Raw genomic sequence first — 21,077 nt, 5'->3', positions numbered from 1 at the left:
CCTGGCCCTGCTCAGCGGGTTAAGGATCTGGCATCGCTGTGGCTGCGGCGTAGGCTGGCAGCAGCAACTCCAATTTGACCCCTAGCCTGGGAATTTCCATATGCCACGGGTGTGGCCCTGAAAAGACAAAAAGGAAAAAGAAAAAAAAAAAAGGAATCCCTCCTGTCCTGATACCACCTCTTTCTAAGGGCGGGTAAGTGGCTCTAAGCTTACATGAGCCTCAGTGGTTAAGACCCTCCCTTGAGGAAAATGGCCATAAGTTGCCCTTTCCTCTGGAAGCAGAGTTTGACACCATCCTGGCTGAGTGTCCTCATCAGGGTGCCTCTTGGGGTCAGTCACTTCATGGGGGAAAAGCCAGAAAGGGGAGCTCTGAAGTGCTGGGGAGCTACACCACCCACCCACTGCTTCCCTCTCACCCCCCGATTATTCTGACTTTTAGGCAAAAGCACTGCAGCATCTGTGCCATATCTTCCCTGCCCTGCTTACTGGGCACACAATCCCATAATAACACTATGCCAATGATACCTCACTAGTTGGGAACTGCAGCTCGTAGGGAGGTAACCTCCCCTAGGGCACATGGCTGCCAAGTGGCAGAGCCAGGATTTCCACCCAGAGCCCTCCCCCGGAATCCTCAGAGGTGGGTGGACAGCAGCAGAGCCCGCCCTCCTCTGAGGCTCGGGGCTTCACGCTGCCTAACTGAAGACTCTAGGAGGAATACTCGAGGAAGAGTGTTACAAAGACTTCTTTAGACGTGTACATCTTCAGTAGCCCCTGAGCATTAAGGAGGCACAATGGGGTCCCCAGTTGACGGCCCTTCTTAGCGAGGGACCCAAGTCTACTAGGTGCAGAAGGGCCCTGCTTGGGGGACAGTGAGTGGAAGATGACATAGCAGGTGGCTCCCTGGCTGGGCCCAGGCTGTGGCGGGCGGGATGATCCAGGACAGCTGTCAATCAGACTCCTGCAGCCTACGGTGTAACTACAAGGAGGTGCTGTGCAGCCCGGCCACAGGGGGTATGTGCCTAGGTCTGCAGCCCTCCTCCTGGGGCCCCTAGTGACAAGAGGCTAATCAAATAGGAGGCTTTTTTTTTTTTCCAGCTCAAGGGACATTGTGTGCCTGGCTTGGGGCTCATGGCCCTTGGGTCTCTACTCTGCCTGCATGTCCCTTTGCCATCATTTTGAAGATGACCTCTTAGCTGGCTTCACTCACTTTCCATTTCATTTGGTTAACTTACAGCATGTTCCTTTAGCTTGTATTTGCACACTTTCAATTCTCTATCCTTTGATGCCTTACCATTCTGGTTTTCCTATCATGTACTTTAGCTTTCTCTATTTTTTGAACTGGTTTAGAGAGATTTTAGAGATTTAGAGTGATTTTGAACTGACTTAGAGAGATTTTAAACTCTATTTCTAACAACTTTTGAAAAATAAAGCACATGCATGAAGAGAAAGCCAATGAAGCTATTTTTTGTTCTGAGCAAGGATAATGATGTGCTTTTTCCTTCTTCTCCAGTCATTTCTACAGTGATCTTATTAGCTGTGAACATTATGATTTAGATTCTAAAATCTCACTACAAGGAAAAACTGACAGGGTCATTATAAATCAGAGATCTGGGTTATCTGCTAGATCCAATGGCCAAACCTTTATCTCCTCCTCCAAATGCACCCCTACCCCCGCCACGTACACAAAATCACTTTAGGAACAAAGCATTTCCACTTCCTCACACACCCATTCTTCCTGAGGAGTGACATAGTCTAGAGATCCTGGGGTGCCACCTGTTCAGCCACCTGACACCAAGTGAAAACAGGACTATTGTGCACCAGGAAAAAAAAAAAAAATCCAGCAAAACTCCGGGAAAGGTTACGAATCGCACCACCTCTTGAACCATCCCGAAGCACTCCATAGAAGGGGGCCGTCGTGAGATTATGACGGACCTTTTCCAGCCTCCTGTGAGCTCAGCACACTCCGAGTCATTCTTCCACAAACCATGACTTTCAGAGGCTTCCCTAATGTATTAGAGACCCTGATTTCCCCCCTATATCAGGCGATCTTGGCAGATGGCCCAGCTCCAGTAGATCTTGGGTTAGATGTATTCATGCTTCTCTCAGTTATTATCAAAATCAAGAAACAGAGCCCCAGGAAGTTCCCGTGTAGCACAGTGGGTTAAAGATCTGACATTGCTGCAGCCGCAGCTAGGGTTCAGTCCCTGGCCCAGGAACTTCTACATGCCATGGCTATGGCCAACCCCCCCCCCCCAAAAAAAAAACACACACACACAACCCCAAAGCACCACAAAACTTGAAGCCTGACCTCCATGAAAAGAAACTTCCAAGTTGAGAGTCAAGTTGAAGAGATGGTTATACCTTTGTTATCTTTGAAAAGGGAGTGGGATGGTATCACAGTAGGCTTCAGCGCATGCTGCCCCCCCCCCCCCCCCCCCGCCGCCTTTTTGGCTGAACTTGCTTCCCAGGTCGGGGACTGAACCCACGCCACTACAGTGACCCAAACTGCTGGAGTGACAATGATGGATCCTTAACCCACACAAGAACTCCGTCTTTGGTCCATTTGAGTTAATTTTTGTACATGGTATTAGGTAAGGGTCCAATTTCATTCTTCTGCATTTAAATTTTATGTATATTTTACAATAAAAAATAAAATTAAGTTTAAAAATTTGATGATAAGAACATAGTAAACTAGGAATAGCAAGGACTTTCCGCAACATGATAAAGGCTATTTTTGAAAAGCCCACTGGTAACATCAGAGCGTAGTGAAAGATGGAAAGTTTTTTCACTAAGATTGGGAACAAGACAAGGATGTCTGCTTTCAGCACTTCTATTAACATGTTTTCATTTCTTTTGGAGAACCATCTGACCTCACCTTTCTGCAGAATTGGACTCTTCTGATCAATCCCTTGGCTTTCTCTCTCTCCTCTTTGCCTCCGTATTACTCCTTTTTTCTAGTTTTCCTCTTCTTCCTCCCGCCCCCCTTCTTTGCTAGCTCTTTCTTTTGACTCACTCCCTGATCTATTCTTAACCCGCTTTTATCTTCACTTTTTCCAATGGGACTGCTTTTTCTTTTTCTTTTAAATTTTTTCTTTTCAGGGCTGCACCTGCGACATGGAAGTTCCCAGGCCAGGGGTCGAATCAGAGCTGCAGCTGCCCGCCTACGCCACAGCCACAGCCACACCAGATCCGAGCCAAGTCTGGGACCCACTCAGAAGCTTGTGGCAGCACCAGCTCCTCAGCCTGCTGGGTGAGGCCAGGGATCGAACCTGCATCCTCATGGATACCAGTTGGGGTCTTAACCCCCTGAGCCACAATGGGAATTCCCAGTGGGACTGCTTTTTATAAGTTGGTTCACATAAAAAAAAAAAAACAAAACCACACATAAATTGAAATAAAGAATAATACAGTGAATATCCACATACCTATCATCCATCTCAAGAAAACATGGCCTCCTCAGTTAACTATACCTTTGGTGCCCCTTCTCAGTACCCTCTCTACCACCACCACCCCTTCTCTCAGAGGCAAGTGTGGTAGTTTTGTGGTAGTTTGTTCCCTTAATGGCCCCAGTGAGTCAGGCCTTCCTGTGTCCTCACTTTGGCTAGTCCCCTCCCCATGGCCCATTACCTTTTGACTTCCTCTCCTACCTCCCCTCCATTCACTCTGCTACACAGGCTGGTGGTGTCCAGAGGGCCTCCGCACTTGCTGTTCCCTGCACCTAGAAAACTTTTGCCCAAATAGTTGCATAGTGGTATAGCTAGCTCCCTCACCCTTTTTTTCTAGTCACCTTCTTAGCCAGGGCTTTCCTGTCCACCCAAAAACCTCAGTCTTCCTGGTTGACTGGCTGGCCTTCCTTGCATGATTTTTCTTCAAAGCAATCATTGCTGTCTCATGTACTATTGTACATAATGTATTTATTACTTACTTATTCCCCCACCACCACCTCTTCCCTAGAATGTAAGCTTCTCAGCATAGGTACTCCCCCACCCCCCACCACTTTTTAACAGTCTGGTATCCTTGGCCCAGCACACACATTAGGTGCTGTAGGGGAGGGGAAATCATTTTCCCTCTGCTCTTCTAAGTTATAATAAAAGAGTAATAAGCAAAAAAACAAACTGAAAATTATTACCATGTATACCTCACACATACAAAGGAGATACCCTGAGAAAAGGCTTAGAATGCCCACTTAAATACCATTTTCCAATAAAGAAAAAACAGGAAAGGTGTGTGTGTGTGGAGGGGGAGACCAGTTATGGGAGGTGACCAGGGGAATAAAAATAAGCTTAGGGTTTGTCATGCAGCTCTAAGTCAGTGTCTTATCCATAGTTGAGCTTTTAGTGACCTAAGAGTCATCCTTCTCTCCCAGGTACAGAGGGAGACCCCTTTACAAACATGATCTCCTTCATTAACTTCATTTCCTGTACAAAAGGTTAACTTCTGGTTTGTTTTCAGGGCTTCTCTGTCTGCTTTCTCAGAATAATCCTTATACCAAAGAGGCATATTTTTGGGTGGCATATTCTGCTTCCCTACAGAATTTAGGAATAATCTGAGGAATGAATCAATCTCCATTTGGCAAATAATGAGCAAAGACAGAAATTAGACAACCTGTCCAAGATCAGAGGCAGCATTTAGCAAACCTGGTATTCCAACTTAGGTCTTGCTCCAGACACTGTACTCTAGTATTTTCTTTTCTTTTTTCTTTTTTTTTTCCCAGTCGTGGCTGCACTTTGTGCCATAGATACCATCCAGAATACAGAAGCAGCCGCTGTCTCCAACATTCCTGAAATGGGAATCACGGAGAACTGGATTCCATTTATGACTCGATCATTAATACTGTGTGACACTGGGTAACTTATTAACCTCTGGAATTCAGTTATGCTCAGCTATAAAACCTGCTTCTAGGTCAGTCACTCTAAGGTCCTTTAAACTCAAACCACGTTCAAAATCCTAAGATCCGTGTGAAGCTATGGGATTCATTACTTTCTCAGGCAGCCTCATTCCCCACAGACTGGAACTGTCCACTGGCCCAAAGACTTCTCTCCCGCAGCCTTTCCAGTGCCTCCCATTTCGAGCTAAGGATGAGCAGCGTCTCCCAGTGGGATTCCCAAATACAGTGGGTGTGGAAAAGACAGGGAAACGCCGGCTTCTCCGTCGGCTTCTGAACGCTCCAGGTCAGGGACCCAGGACTAGGGCTGAGGGCGCCTCCTCCATGCCCGACGGCTTTGTCGCCACAGTCATCCACGCCAGCCTCGCCCTCGCGCCACCCAGGGCAGATGCCGATGGGAACCCGCACCCTCCCGGCGAGCGCCGAGCCCCGGAAGTGACGTTCTGCGTGCGTGGCGTGCGCTCGCGGCGCCGGGGGCGGGGCGTGCAAGAGGGAGGGCCGGCGTGAGGGCGGGTTGTGGACTGGCGCCGGGACCTACTCGAGCGACGCGGGGAGAGCTGCGGTCCCGACGCGGGTGGAGCAGCCGGCGAGGTACGGGGCGGACGGACGGGACCCGAGGGGGGCGCGGTTCGCGACTCGCGGTGGCGGTGCCGTCCCGACAGGGGCTGCTGGGTCATTGGTCTAGGCTGTCCACCCGGCCGGGGCCATCTCGCTCCGGTCCCTCTTGCCGTCCTTCGTCCCAGCCCAGGGCCCGGTGGCGGGGCCGTGGCCGGTCCCAGGCCGTCGCCGGCCCCCTTCATCCTCTGCGCGTTCGGCCTGCCGTTTTAGGGCGCTTGTCTCCAAGTTGTCCGCGGCCCGGCCCAACTCCGACGGACAGACGCGTCTCGTTTCCTGGCCGCCTCCTGCCGCCTGTCCAGCTCTCGCGGGATGGCTTCCCTCCGACCGGCTCACTCAGTCCAGTCGGCAGAGTACCAAGGGACACCTGTGGTGGTGACCGGCCGGGTCGTGCCTTGGGCTCCTTGGGGACCCGTCGCAGCCCGGCCTGGGCAGGGCCGCCGGGACCTCGGGAATCCGCGTCGGTCTCAGAGAGGGAAGGGTCCGGGAGCTGGGAGGATGCTGTCTTTCGCGGCGTGGGAGCTGGAAGACTGGTCCTAACTTTCGCCCTATGATTGAGGACAAAGTTGTGGGCCTGAGGTTAGGAGCACAAGTCCCTGCTTCCGAACCGTCTTGGAGGAGAGCAGAGGTGATGCTCCTCACGGAAGTTTAGTCGACAGGGAGGAGGGATCCCAGCCGCTTCAGGGAGTAGATCAGAGTCTGCTGGTGGTGTCTCAACGCTGATGACCAAGCCCCTGTGATTGGGAAATGTGTCCGTGGGCTCTGGGGGCTCGCTTTGCTCGTGAGATTAGATGTGAAAATTGGTCAGGATGAGTTTACAGCATCACCTGGCGAGTCGTTTTTTGGATCTGAAGAGTTGTGGCTTTTGTTTTGTTTTTGAGGTTAACTCGTTGTACCTTTTTCTGTAAACCTAAGGCTGCAAAAGTACACTACCCCCCCAAGTCTATTAAGGTTACTAATTAAGTAACTTAAGCAGTACCAAGGAAGCTTCCCAGAGGTGCAAGAGGATTTGATTTTTATTCAATCCATTTCATGACAGATAACGTTAGTTTTAAGAGTTACTGATTCTTAGGTGGGAAATTAAGAAGTGTTGAAGGATTTGAATTTTGGGGACCTTCCAAGCCATCATTTTCTTCTCCAGAAAGTAGTCACTTTGAGGGAGAAGGACAGCAGAGATCCTTGCCATAAATGTGAGCAGTGTGAGCTAAGAGAGATCACTGAGGGGGGACACCCCAAGTGTCTGGAGGGACAGCAGGGAGTGAAATGTATCTGAAAGTGTCCTGAAGAATGAGTAGCATTCAGACTAGCAAGATGGGTGGGAATTTTAGGGGTAGTGGGAATGTGGGTGTGGGGCAACTAAAGAAGAAGAGGGCAGTAACTCCCGGGAGGTGGTTTTTGAAAAGTGAAAAAGTGCAGGGCAGAGCTGTGGTGGCTGATAGGGGAAAAGATGCAGGAGATTCTTGGGGGGCTTTTATCTGGTGATGGCAGGACCAGGGAAGGGTTTTAAGGAGGGTTATTTGCCTGGTTAAAATGGAATTTTATATAAGGCTTACACATAGGCTGCTGTGTGTTGACTGATGAGGGTTGTTCCCAGCATAGTGCTTGATTATGTGCTATTTGTATTTTAATCTTTTCTGCTCGTTAGATGAATTGAATTCTCTTCTCATTTAGTCATTGTGGGAGAGTGTCTGACCCTGCTTACTTGTAAGCTTCTATAAATAGGAATTCTGCCTGTATCTCTTTTCTTCTTAATCCAAGTTGGGCTTTCAGAAGTGTTCCATGAGGACTTGATGAGAAATCATTGATTTCCTTTTCTTTCTTTTTTCTTTTTTTTTCTTTTTGTCTTTTATCATTTTGTCTTTTGAGGGCCAAACCCAGGGCATATGGAGGTTCCCAGGCTAGAGGTACAATTGGAGCTGTGGCTGCCAGCCTGCACCACAGCACCAGATCCGAGCAGCATCTGTGACCTACACCACAGCTCACGGCAACACCGGACCCTTAACCCACTGAGCAAGGCCAGGGATCGAACCCACAACCTCATTGTTCCTAGTCAGATTCATTTCTGCTGCACCACGACGGGAACTCTTCTTTTTCTTTCTCTCTCTTTTTTTTTCCTTTTTTGAGCTGCTCTTGTGACACAAGGAAGTTCCCAGGCTAGGGGTTGAATTGGAGCTATAGCTGCTGCCGGACTATGCCACAGCATAGTAGGTCCTTAACCTACTCAGCGAGGCCAGGGATCAGACCTGCATCCTCATGGATGCCGGCTGGGGTCGTTACCACTGAGCCACAATGGGAACTCCAAGGAATCATTGATTTCTGATTTTCAGTGGTTGGTTTTCAGAAAAAACATTTTTGATCAGTACTTATTATCTACATATAGAAGAACTAAGATATTGTTTCATTTATTCTTGTCAGTGTTTGACTAGAGAAGTATAATTTTTGTGTTGACCATGTGAGTTTAATTGTTGGCACATGTGTTTATATTGGCTGCAAAGTAAACATCTCTAGCAGATTGACCCATCCCTAAAATGTAGGTGATACCTGTGTAGCATAACATACCTGTGTGCTCTGTGACTCAGAATGGAAATGCTATTAAGTGGCTTCTTAACCCAGCAATAAACTTGTCACCCTAAAAAAAAAGAAAAGGAGTTTTACAATAGAGGCCAAACATTTTGAAAGGCTTATTAAATGTTCATTTCTGTCCTAAAGCATTGTAGAAACATTACATGTGTTGTTTCATATGACTAAAATGCCTTGAAATAATCTAGACCATTGTTGAGAAACAACAACAGTCGACGTATCTTTTTATCCCATGCGCTATTGTGTAGCTCTTACTTTATCTGTTTGTTTGGATAAAGCTCCAAAAATTCTTTAGGAAAAGGCTATACTTTGTGGTGCTGCTTTCAAGTGAGATTCCTGTTGCTGATGAAATTAGGAAGTGTAATTTTTATTGTGTAGTAGAACATCTTTTCATGTCTCTGGTAGCATAGCTCACTTGCTTATGGTCACTCGGAGGGTGAAGGATTGTAATTACAATCAGTTCATTAGATAAAAATGTCTTAAAAGTTAGTTATGATCAGAATGTTAACTGTGAGTTCATAGTAGGGCAAAATTTTCCCCACTGAGAGTCTTAAGCTTTTTATTTTCCTCAAATGATAGCAAGAAGATTAGTGAAATCCCTGAAGCAGGATTGTAGCAAGAGCTTTGGGGGCTCTAACTTCTGTGCTGTCTCATGTTAAGGCAGCATCCCTGGTGCTAGGCACAGGGCAGTTCAGAAGAAGCTGTACAAAAATTGTGTAAGTTTCTTTGACGCTAGTTCGTTCAGTTCTTGTTCAGAATTAATACTCAGATGCAACTGCATTTGTGGTGATTTCGTTTGTATTTTAAAAATAAAAATGACTTTAGGGGGATTTTTACATATTTACAATTTTCTTTATGCTCCAGAGTTAAATATATGTAATGAAAGTGTCTAATTTTGGTAGTTCCTCTGTTGTTAACGTTTCCTAATTTTAAACATATTATTTGCTACCACGCTTTTTTTCTTGGGCACACAGGAAAGATAATGCCTCTAGAAACTGAACTCATAAAACGCTTATTAATGGAACAAAATATCTTCTTATTGTGCTATGCTGTTTGTTTGTTTTTGTCTTTTCTAGGGCCACACCCGTGGAATATGGAGGTTTCCAGGCTAGGGGTCTAATTGCAGCCGCTGGCCTATGCCAGAGCCACAGCAACGCTGGGATCCAAGCCGCATCTGCAACCTACACCACAGCTCTCAGCAATGTTGGATCCTCAACCTACTGAGCAAGGCCAGGGATCGAACCCGCAACCTCATGGTTCCTAGTCAGATTCGTTAAGCACTGAGCCACAATGGGAACTCCCTATGCTGTCTTTTTTTGTTTGTTTTTGTTTTTTTTATCACATCTTGCTCCCTAAAAGAATCATAATAACTTAACAAAGATATATGCAATATAATATGACTTTTCTTGGTAACAGAAATAAAGGAGAGAGGAATTCAGAACTGTCGGAGAAAAATGAGATGGAAAGAGGAATGAGATCTGTTTACAGAGTACTTGGATGAGGTCTTAAGTATTTCTTCGAGGGCCACAAATTCAACTCAGCTTTTTGGTAGCCAGTTCAGAGAGAAATTTAATCAGTTCCATGGTTCAGTGACCATAAAATAAAAGGCCAGTTTCTCCTTTGGATTCCTTGTATTGAGAAACTCCTCAACTACATCCTTAAGTAAATACAGCATGCATTTCAGAGGGCCGGGTTGTGTTTTACTTTGTTTTTTAGTAAAAATTCCTCATTGCCTCATTGTGTAGGTTGATGACACAAGATCAAAACATAATTCAATAAAAACAGTTCTGGTGCTGGCAAAATAATGTGGTCAAAACACTTAGATCTGGGACTGATTTAATTTAAGGATCTGTTTTATATTATCAAGTTAAATAGAGGGGATTGCACGTTTTTCAGGTTCGCTTTCATTTTGTTTCTCAGTGAGCTGTTGTTATGAATTTATCAGCACTGGAGACTGAATTTGTGCTTCCTGACAAGTTCCTTGAGTACATCTATTTTTTATGTTGTTGGTTAATCACGGAGCCTTATTTTTAGCAGGCGTGCTTTATTGTGGGGGCTCTAACATGAAAATGGAGCAGACAGACAAGGACAAGTATTTCTTCACATGCAGATGAGCTGAGGGAACACCAGTGAATACCAAGATTCATTTCTGGAAATGGGTTTGAGGTGTTAGCTCCAGCACAGAGAGTAGTGGCTTGAAAAGTCCAGGCATATAATTTATTTTTATGCCTTTTTTTTTTTTAATGGCTGCATTCATGGCCTAGGAAAGTTCCCCTGCCGGGAATTGAATCTGAGCTGCAGCTACAACCTACACCACAGCTGCAGTAACACCAGATCCTTTAACCCACTGTGCTCAGCCAGGGATCGAACCTGCACCCTTTCCACAGCGACCTGAGCCACTGCAGTCAGATTCTTAACCCACTGTACCACAGCAGGAACTCCTAATTTATTTTTAAGAAGGGAACAGATCCACTCATCTTAGGTGTAGTGTCCGGGAAATTGATATAGGTTGGCTCAAGCCAAAAAGCTAACCTTTTAAGTAATAGTAGTTTAAACTTATTGAGGGCTGGCATGGGCCAGGTGTGTGCTGATAATAAACTCTGTATATTCATTGCCTCAATATTGTCTTCTCCCCTTATTCCTTTCCTTAAAAGAAAAATGTAAAGAAATGTGGTTCACAGCAGTAACTTGTCCCAGGTCATACAAGAGGTGATGGAGCTTGGAGCTCAGGTAGTCTGGCAGACTCAGTGGCCTGCACCTGAGACGTTTTACTGCTTGAGGTTGACTAGCCTGGGCCCACAAGACAGGGCTGGACCTATACAAATAACAGACCTAAACACATTGTTATCTCTTATACAGATAACAGACTAAACACTTAAACACTTGAGAACCTGCCCCTGCCAAAGGACCTTGAAACAGTTCTCTATCTTCCCATCCAGAAAATGAGCTAAGAGCTGCAAGTTTAGGGCATTTGGTCATAGTTTCTACAGCTGGAGAAAAATACATCTTCTAGGCATCCGTCAGGTTAGAGAAGTGAGAGAATATTGTTTTATGTGTGTGTCTGTGTCTGAAATGCGTATTTTTTTCTTTCTGTTTTGTATTAATTTGTCTCAGGAGATCAGGAAAACCACAATTATAGTTATAAAGATAGTGTAAAAAAATAAAATAAAAAGGGGTTTCCATCGTGGCACAGCGGAAACGAATCTGACTAGGAACCATGAGGTTGCGAGTTCCATCCCTGGCCTCGCTCAGTGGGTTAGGGATCCTGCGTTGCTGTGGCAATGGCGTAGGCCCGGCAGATACAGCTCGATTAGACCCCTAGCCTGGGAAGCTCCATATGCCGCGGGTGTGGCCCTAAAAAGACAAAAAAGAAAAGATAGTGTGGCTTTCTGGAACTAGAGGTCTGTATTTATATTTTAGAGTAAAACTTCAGGTGGTGATCTCACTGCTATGATTTAGGAAGAATTTAGGTTATACTTTTGTAGTAACTCTGCTAGGTGTATGTGTTGTTAATCTCATTCTGTGTTTATTAGAAATCGTATTGCATTAGAGCTGTACACATAAGTAAACCATTATTTATTGTGAGTCTTCATAGGAAGCTATTCCAAATAATTCCTCAGATCCTTTTATTTTAAAGTATTGTAACATAGCCCCTACAATATATTGTAAGTTGTGACCTAGCCTCCGGAACTAAAGAGAAGAGAACGTCCTTTTCATCCTTAAGGAGTAGTAAACAATGGGGGGAACTGTCCTTGCCTAAATATAGTAATGTAACACACTGGTTCCTTAATTGCATTTCCATAAAGCTTTTGTCATTGTTAAACAGGTTCCTAAAAATGTGGGTTGGGCTAGTAACCTAAGTTTTGAATAGGATATTATAAGAAGATTACAAATTAAATTAAATTAAATGTGAAAACAAACCTGTAGACTGATGAAACAGAATGTCTCTGTCTCAGGAAGTAATATGCTTGGCTTTTGGATCTGTTAGCAAATAGGCTTATATTTTTATTAGGATTGTAGTGTGATAAGTGTGTAGATTTCACTGGTCTAAGTTTTCAAATGTTGTGTAATTATGCATGGACATATCTTAAACATCATCTATAAGAAATAATAGATGGCACAGTATTTTCATACCCATATGTTAGCTCTACTGATGCCCTTACAAAATAGTGTATGATGTTACCTGCCCCAGGAAATAGAATGTCTGGTAAAAGATAATATTGAAATTAAGTATTTATTTATTGTCTTTTTGCCATTTCTTGGGCTGCTCCCGCGGCATATGGAGGTTCCCAGGCTAGGGGTCGAATCGGAGCTGTAGCCACCGGCCTACGCCAGAGCCACAGCAACGCGGGATCCGAGCCGCGTCTGCAACCTACACCACAGCTCACGGCAACGCCGGATTCTCAACCCACTGAGCAAGGGCAGGGACCGAACCCACAACCTCATGGTTCCTAGTCGGATTCGTTAACCACTGCGCCACGACAGGAACTCCTGAAATTAAGTATTTAAACCCTATAAATATCCGCTGTATGCAGTAGACCACTTTCTTCCAAGAGCCTCCTTTTATCCTTGTGTGTATTTGAGAACAAATTGCAGGCAGGTTTTTTTTTTTTGTTTTTTTTAAACCCATAAGAAGTTGTAGGCTGTTTCCTTAAGGGAGAATTTTTGCCTTTTCAGTACTTTGGTCTAGTAACTGAACACACACACATGCACAATTATTTGTATATAATCTCAACTTTTATTTATATATAAATAGTGCTTGAGAAATAAGTTGAGCTTTTTTTTTTTTTTTAATGTTTAAAGTGCTTAGATTCTGACAAAACTGATCGGTAGGTTGGACTTTAGCCCAAGCAGTTACAGCTCCAGACACAACCAATAATGGTTATATTGGTCAGTCTGCCATTTAGGCAAGTGTAATGCAAAGATTTCAGTTTCATCCTTCAGTGAACACTTTAACTGTGTTTGGAGAGGAACAATCTGAGTACTAAAAAGTACTGTAAAATTTTTCTTTTTCTGAGGGTTAATTTCAGGAAGTCTAGTTTATATAACTGTGAATTTTGGTGGCTTTATCAAAAGTACCCAGTCTAGCAAACACTCCATCACCCCAGAATATCTTCTCATCTTTATTAAAGAATATGTCTTTGTTGTCTAAATCTGTTATTTTGTGATTTTTAAGTTTTAATATTATGTGTAAGCTTTTCTTTTTCTTTCTTTTCTTTTTTTTTTTTTTTTTGTCTTTTGTCTGTCTAGGGCCGTACCCGCAGCATATGGAGGTTCCCAGGCTAGGGGTCTAATCAGAGCTGTAGCCTCTGGCCTACGCCACAGCCACAGCAATGCCAGATATAAGCCATGTCTGCGACCTACACCACAGCTCATGGCAACGCCAGGTCCTTAACCCACTGAGTAAGGCCGGGGATGGAACCCGCAACCTCATGGTTCCTGCTGCACCACAACAGAAGTCCGTGTGTGAGCTTTTCAAAACTCATCGTAAGATGCATATGTTTGAGTTTTATTGTATGAAGAGAAGTCTGGTATTTCAGCTGTCTGTTACTGTGTAGATGACCATTCTTTGAGCTGCCCTAGATTTCCTAAACAGAACTGGTTACAGCCACTCTGTTCTTCTTAGCGTCCAATGATGACTAACTTCTAACCACTTGGCTCACATTAGAATTTTCTTGATGGGTTAACACTGTTATCCTTAAATCACTAGTAGTGCTTTTTGCCTCACAGTCTACTTTGTGTAATATTGGTATAGCTTTACTTGCTTTCTTTTGGTAAATGTTGCATGCTGTTTTCTTTTTTTCCATTCTTATACATTCAAACTTTCTTTGTCCTAGAAAGCATCATAAAGTTAGATTTAGTTTTTTTCTTTAGTTCTGACAATTTTAGTCTTTAAATTAGAATTATTAGTCCATTTCCATTTAATTGTTATTATATTTGCTATTATATCTACTTATTCCATTTAATAGTTATATATATTTGCTATAATTTTCATTTTGACTATAATTTTCATTTTGACTCACCTGTTTTGTTCCTTTTTTCTTTTCTTAACCTTTTTTTTTTTTGGTTATTTGTTATCCAGTTATTATTTACTATTTCTTCACTGATAACTTATACATTCTTTTCTTCTTCTGTGATTATGCTAGAGATTATAGCATATACCCTTGATTTATTATGGTCTAATATGGATTATAACTTTTACCACTTCTTCAATAATGCTAGAACTTTAGATTCTAACTCCATTTGTCTTTTTCCTGCCTTGATGTGTTACTATTTTAGGTAAAATTTTTTTTTTTTTTTTTGCTTTTTAGGGCCACATCTGTGGCATATGGGAGTTCCCAGGCCAGGGATTGACTCAGAGCTGCAGCCACCAGCCTCTGCCACAGCTATAGCAACACGAGATCTGAGCCACGTCTGTGACCTACACCACAGCTCACAGAAACACTGGATTCTTAACCCCCTGAGTGAAGCTAGGGATCAAAACTGCATCCTCATGGTTACTAGGCAAGTTCATTACCACTGAGCCATGATGGGAACTACTTTACCTGTTTTAATTCTACATGTATTTTAAGACATAAGAAATTGCTGTTTTTACTATCAGTATTCATGTATGTTTACTTACATATTTATTCTTTCTGTTGCTCTTCATCCCTTCCTGTGTTTTGTTTCTATTTGGGTTAGGATAATTTTCCTTTCCATCTGAAGGGTTCCCTCTGATATTTCTTCTAATGCAAGTCTGCCCATAATGAATCCTTTCATTTTTTCTTTGTCTTGAAAAATATCTCTATTTTCCCTTCATTTTTAAAGGAAATAATCACTGAGCACCCATTCTAGGCGGGAATTTATTTTCTTTTAGTGCTTTCAAGGTGTCATACCATTGTCTTTTATCTTTTCCTAAGTTTCTTTTGAGAATTTAGCAGTTAGTTTTATTGTTGCTCCGAAGAAAGTAGTATCTCCTTTTTTCCACTGGTTACTTGTAAGAGTTTCTCTTTTGTTTTGATGATCAACAGTTTAATTATGTTATGTCTTTGTGTGGTTTTCTTTGTCTTTATTTTTTTTTCTACTTGGGATTCATGGAGTTTCTTAAATTCGTGGGTTGTCTTTAAATTGGAAATTTTCATTCTTTCTCCTTAATACTTCTGCTCTATTTACTCCCTCCTCTTCTTTGGGGACGCCAGCTACACACCCGGTAGATGTTTTACAGTGTCCCTCGTTCCCTTTACATCCCTCGCCCTGTGTTTTCTCTTGGTTTTCTCTTTGCTTCAGTATGGGTGCTTTTTATTGACTTGGGTTCTAGTTACTAGTCCTCTCTTCTGCTGTGTTTTGTCTGCTGATAAATCTCCCCTTCGATTTTTTTTTTTTTTTTGGCCGCGTCCATGGCATGTGGAAGTTCCCAGGCCAGGGATCAAACCTGTGCCATGACAGTGACCTGGGCCGCTGCAGTGACGCCACCTTAACCTGCTCCGCCTCAAGGAAACTGCAGAATTCTTATGTTCACAAGTCTTTCTGTTAACTTCAGTGTCTGGATTATCCGAACATCTGCTTCTGTTGTTTGTGTTTTCCTTTTGGCTTTCAGTTGTATATTCATACAAGCCTTATGAGTAAAATGAAACTCCAGATGATGCTGTTCTCCTTCAGAAGGAAATCCCCGCTCCCTTTCGCCCGCCAGCTAGAGTAGGGGCTCATCCCCTCATCCTATTAGGGACTGAGGTGACGGTCGAGACTGTGCTGCCGGTTTGGTCGGAGAGTGTTTCCCTCTAGTCTGCCTTTAGTGCTGGCAAGTAGCCATCCATGCTGGGCTTCCAACTCATAGGCCACTGAGTTAACAGGGGTCCCTTCCCCGTAGAGCTTCTTTGTCTCCTGAGAAGAGTGAGATTGTTGAAATTTCTCCTCCTGATTTTCAGAGACTTCTAGTTTTGTTTTGAAACCCTCTTTGTGCATCTGTAGAATTTAGTAAGTGTCTTCAGGAGAAAACCAGCTTTTTCTTAGGCCTCGTTGTTTGACTCTCCTCTTTCACTGGGATCTTGACTCCTTGAGTCTTGCTTTTTGTCTCTTCCAAGGGCTCTCTTGGTTCTTCTCCTGAAGCAAAGTCTGGATTCTCAGGTTTTTGCCTCAGAATCCACAAATGTAGGAAAGGAAAAACTGACTGCAAAATGTCATTTTATTTCTCTTTTTCCAGAATCTAGACCCTTCTGGTCTTGGTTGCTTCAGCTGCTTTCTGATGCCTTTGAACACTGGTTTTTGAAAATGTTTCTGGCTTTCTAATTTTCAGCAGGAGTATTGGTTTGCCACAAGTTACTCCTTCATATTCAAAAAAGAGAGTTTCCCACTAGAGATGAAGTTAGGCGAAGAAGTTAATTATGGTGCTTACTTCACAGCAGTGGTTCTCAAAGAGTAGCTGCTAGCCCCATCACCTGGGAGCTTGTTAGAAATGCAAATTCTCAGGCTCTACCTACCACAGACCTGAATCAGAAACTCTGGGTTGGGGCCCAGTAATGTGTTTTAACAAGTCCTTCGAGTCATACGTATGCATGCTGAAATTTGAGAACCACTGCTTTATAAGTCAGTTATTTTGCTGTTTAAACTCTGTCCACCTACCTGGGCCCTGGACAGTGTTTAAGAGTGTAAAAAACCAAAATTTAACAGAGTAAACTTGAAGCTCTTATTGGCTTTATTAAATGATTCATGAATCGGGCGGCATCTTATCTGGCAAACAGAGCTACTCTGAGGGGTTACGCAATACCGAGGGCTTTTGTATATAAGGCAAGGGGCCAAGGAAAGGAAGTCATCAGCAAGGAAAACATGACGGTTCTCGGGAGGAAAGTAAAAGTTCAGAGCTTGTTGCTGGGAGAGAAGGAAGTCTTTCTCTTGCTGAGGTAGTGAGGTAGTTGCACTTCCTGTTTGGGGGTGCAAGGTGCGTCTCTTCCTGTTAGTCAGTCACTGATGTCTTGCTGTTGTCGTAGGAGATGTCTTCCTGTTTGGGGTAATTGAGGAGGAGGAGGGTGAGTGTGGTGGGAGGGTGCGAGGGCTCCCTTTTCAGGCCTTCCTGCCACCAATCCTAGGTGAGGTTTTCTTTTTCTTAATTTTCGCAGGGGACAGAAGTGAAGGAAAACTGTCTGTGCAGGTACTTTGTTAGTCTTCTGAATACCTCGCTTAATAAATTTAGAAAATGCTGTTGATACTCTTTCTTTTCCTGACACTCTGCTGTCTGTGACCATGGAGGGGACAAGAAAGCAAATAATTGTATTAGAACATGAATATTATACGAACTGTATTAATACAATGCTATAGAAACCAGAGAGATAGAATTATTCTGTCAGTGGGGAAATGGGAGTCAGACATTATTTGAAAAGAGTGGGGTTTGAAGGCAAACAAATAGAAGGGTCTTATAGGCTTATTCATAAATAAGGTGACCATTTATTGTCGAAAACAGGTCACTTTTGGGGTTCTCATTGTGGCTCAGCAATAAAGAACTCGGCTAGTATCCATGAGGATGCAGGTTCGATCCCTGGCCTCACTCAGTGGGATAAGGATCTGACGTTGCTGTGAGCTGTGGTGTAGGTCAAAGAAGTGGCTCAAATCTGGCATTGTTGTGGTTGTGGTGTGGGCCAGCGGCTACAGCTCCAATTCGACTCTCTAGCCTGGGACCTTCCCTGTGCTGTGGGTGTGGCCCTCAAAAGACAAAAAAAAAAAAAAAAGGTCATTTTTAAGAACCAAAGCAATGCTTTTATGCCAAGACAACAGGTGTATACCAGGACTGTTCTTACAAACTAGGACATGTGATTCCCCCTGTTTGTAAAGAGCAAGTGATGCTGTGAATCCACAGTTCTGTGTTGACTGGTAGAAAACTCTTTTCTTTCATTTATTTATAGAATTTACAGCAATTCTTATTGGATGGTTTATTGGTTTCCTAGAACTGCTGTAACAAATTACCATAAACGAGGAGACTTAAAACAGCAGAAATGAATTATTTCGGAGTTCTGGAGGCTAGAAGTCTGAAATCAGGGTGTGAGCAGAGCCATGCTCGCTGTGAAGGCTGTAGGAAGGATGAGTGCAGGCGGTCCTCGGAGTTCCTTGGCTCGTAGCCGCGTCCTTCCAATCTCTGGCTCCGTGGCCACATGGCCTCTGCGTGTCTCTGTGTCTTTCAGGGCCTTCTTATGAGGACACTAGTCATTGGATTTAGGGCCCACCTTAATCCAGGATGGCTTCATTTTAACAAATTATATATGCAAAGACCTTATTTCCTTATCAGGTCACATTCACAATATTGGGGTCCAGCCTCTCTTTTGGAGGGATACAGTTCAACCCACAACAGGTGGGATGGTTAATTTAGCAGCTTTTGAAAGTTCCTGCAATTTGATTTTTTGTTGTACACAAGGCACTTCTCAAAAGCTTAAAATGTAGTACAGATATATGTTTGAGTCTTCTAACAAGTCTGAATAAATACATTTCAATCCAGGCTTGCTGTTTGTACTTTTTGTCTCGTAGATATGTGTATGTCTATCTCTTGGCCCAGCTATAGCAACTGGCTAAGGATGAAATGGCTGCAGCAAAGCTAAAACCAAGGTATAACTTTGAAAGAACAAAACCCAAAAACCTCTGATCCTTGAAGCCACCTTATATATTGCATTTTACTGTTTAAGTTGAGACATAACTTTTGGTCCATTATTGTTGACTAAATGACCAGTTGAGGAATTGGCTGCTTCTGTGAAGGAGCGGGTAGAGCATGGTGGAAGTAGACTCCAGCCGCCAGGTGGTTTTGCGTGTAATTTTGAGTTCTTTCTTTGCCTGGGGAATGGCATGCTCAGATTGGAGTCGTAACTTCACTTCACTGAAGAGGGTTTGTGACATATTACAATAGAAGATTGTTGTCTAGAATTCATTCCTTAAGATTGCTGCTCTGGTGAGTCTGCTCGTTCCAGCAGCATAAACTCTGCATTATATTCCCTGGGTTTGATTATCATTCGGAGTTATTCGGGCAGGCTAGTGTTTGGATACTTTGGTATATTTAACATTGGAACTCTGCCACTGAATCTCTGTGTGACACTCAGATTCATTTTGGAGGTAACATATTTAATGATAAGGTGAAACTTGGATTTGGATTTGAAACACTGTCTTTGATGAAAGCTATTGTATCTTCATAAGATATAAAAAGATCAACTTTAAAAAGAAAGATGTCATAGAAAAATGAGCAAAGAACAGGAACTGTTTAATTCTTCAAAGACAATATGCTGATGATCAATAAATACCTATAAAGATGGTAAGGAAATACATTATTAAAACAAGAAATGCTTCTCTTTTTTTGCCCTAAAGATTGGCAAAATTAAAGATTAATGATGCAGTTTTTATGAGTTTGTGGGAAAGTAGATTCGCTGTAGGCTGGGATGTAAATGGGTACAACCTTTTTTGTGAGGCCAGCTTGGTGGTGTAAATCAGTTTACAACACACACACACACACACACGCCCTTTGACATTCCGTGTCTGTTCCTAGGAAGCTCTTTCCATTTTGCCAATGGTCTGCTCTTAGCCTGCATATCAGAGGTTTACAAATCTTATTAGTATATTTCTAAATGTGATAAAATGCTCCCTTCTCCTGTTTACTTAAAATAGTCATCCTAGTCTTTTATTTGCCTTTCCATTTTGATTCTAAGTGGGACCTTTTCTGTTTTTTGGGGGGGTTTTTTTGGTTTTTTGTGCTTTTTAGGGCCACACCCGCAGCATGTGGAGATTCCCAGGCTAGGGGTCGAATCAGGGCTGTAGTTGTCAGCCTACACCACAGCCACAGCCATAGCAAATCGGGATCCCAGCTGCGTCTGTGACCTACACCATAGCTCAAGGCAACGCCGGATCCCCAGTCCGCTGAGTGAGGCCAGAGACCCAACCCGAGTCCTCATGGATCCTAATTGGGTTTGCCAACCACTGAGCCACGATGGGAACTCCCTAAGTGGGACCTTTTAAAAAATAGGTATATTGGAGTTCCCGTCGTGGCGCAGTGGTTAACGAATCCAACTAGGAACCATGAGGTTGCGGGTTCGGTCCCTGCCCTTGCTCAGTGGGTTAACGATCCGGCGTTGCCGTGAGCTGTGGTGTAGGTTGCAGACGCGGCTCGGATCCTGCGTTGCTGTGGCTCTGGTGTAGGCCGGTGGCTACAGCTCCAATTCGACCCCTAGCCTGGGAATCTCCATATGCCACAAGAGTGGCCCTAGACCAAGAAATAGCAAAAAGACCAAAAAATAAATAAATAAATAAATAAAATAAATAAATAAAAAATAGGTATAACTTTCAATTTACATATTCAAATGTTTCCTTTCTAATTTCTCCTGCAGCTTATAAGCTTAGATAGCTCTCACTTCTTTAGAAGTTTTATATATACTTAATTTTAGTTCTTTCTGTTTTGTCATTTGTATTTAAAAAACTTTAAGTCTTTAAGATACCTGTAATTAGGAGTTCCTGTTGTGGCTCAGTGGTAACAGATCTGACTAGGAACCATGAGATTGTGGGTTTGATCCCTGGCCTCTCTTAGTGGGTTACGGATCCGGCGTTGCGGTGAGCTATGGTGTAGGTTGCAGATGCAGCTGGGATCCCTCGTTGCTGTGGCTGTGGTGTAGGCCGGCGGCTACAACTCTGATTGGACCCCTAGCCTGGGAACCTCCGTATGCCACGGGTGCGGCCCTAGGAGAAAAAAAGGATACCTGTAATTAATTTGGGGAGTACCAGATTGCTGACCAGTTATTCCAGCATTGTTTGTTAAAAATTCTTCCCTTCTCCTCCTTCCTGTAATAATAAATTATTTTATGTATTAGCATTCATTTTTGAGTTAGTCTAGTCTGTGGTGATTTGCCAGTTCTGTTGCTAAGTTCACACTATTTTGACTAGTTTGCAGAAAATTAAAGTTCAGTAAATTAAATTAATTTAGAATATTAAAAAATTCTTGCCTGTTTATTATTGCTGATGAAATATGGATTAATTTTATCAAGTTCAAAAAAGTCTTTCGGAA

General features: G+C 43.3%; 1 protein-coding gene across 5 annotated transcripts in view; it reads left to right on the top strand.

Annotated features, from left to right (window-relative positions):
- Window positions 1-5,365: 5,365 nt before the first annotated feature.
- The window catches only part of RABGEF1 (RAB guanine nucleotide exchange factor 1), a 66,236-nt gene continuing 50,524 nt past the window's right edge, over window positions 5,366-21,077 (top strand). For 2 of the 5 annotated variants that reach the window (XM_047779935.1, XM_047779934.1), the window contains exon 1: window positions 5,366-5,476. The gene's annotated coding sequence lies outside the window, so the exon portion shown is untranslated. Of the gene's footprint in view, window positions 5,477-17,061; window positions 17,083-21,077 lie in introns of those variants that run through there. The other 3 variants (XM_047779933.1, XM_047779930.1, XM_047779932.1) reach the window with 2 other exon arrangements.

Source organism: Phacochoerus africanus, chromosome 5, assembly GCF_016906955.1.
Source record: "Phacochoerus africanus isolate WHEZ1 chromosome 5, ROS_Pafr_v1, whole genome shotgun sequence".
NCBI classification, from domain to species: domain Eukaryota; kingdom Metazoa; phylum Chordata; class Mammalia; order Artiodactyla; family Suidae; genus Phacochoerus; species Phacochoerus africanus.
This window is presented reverse-complemented; position numbering and strand designations above follow the sequence as displayed.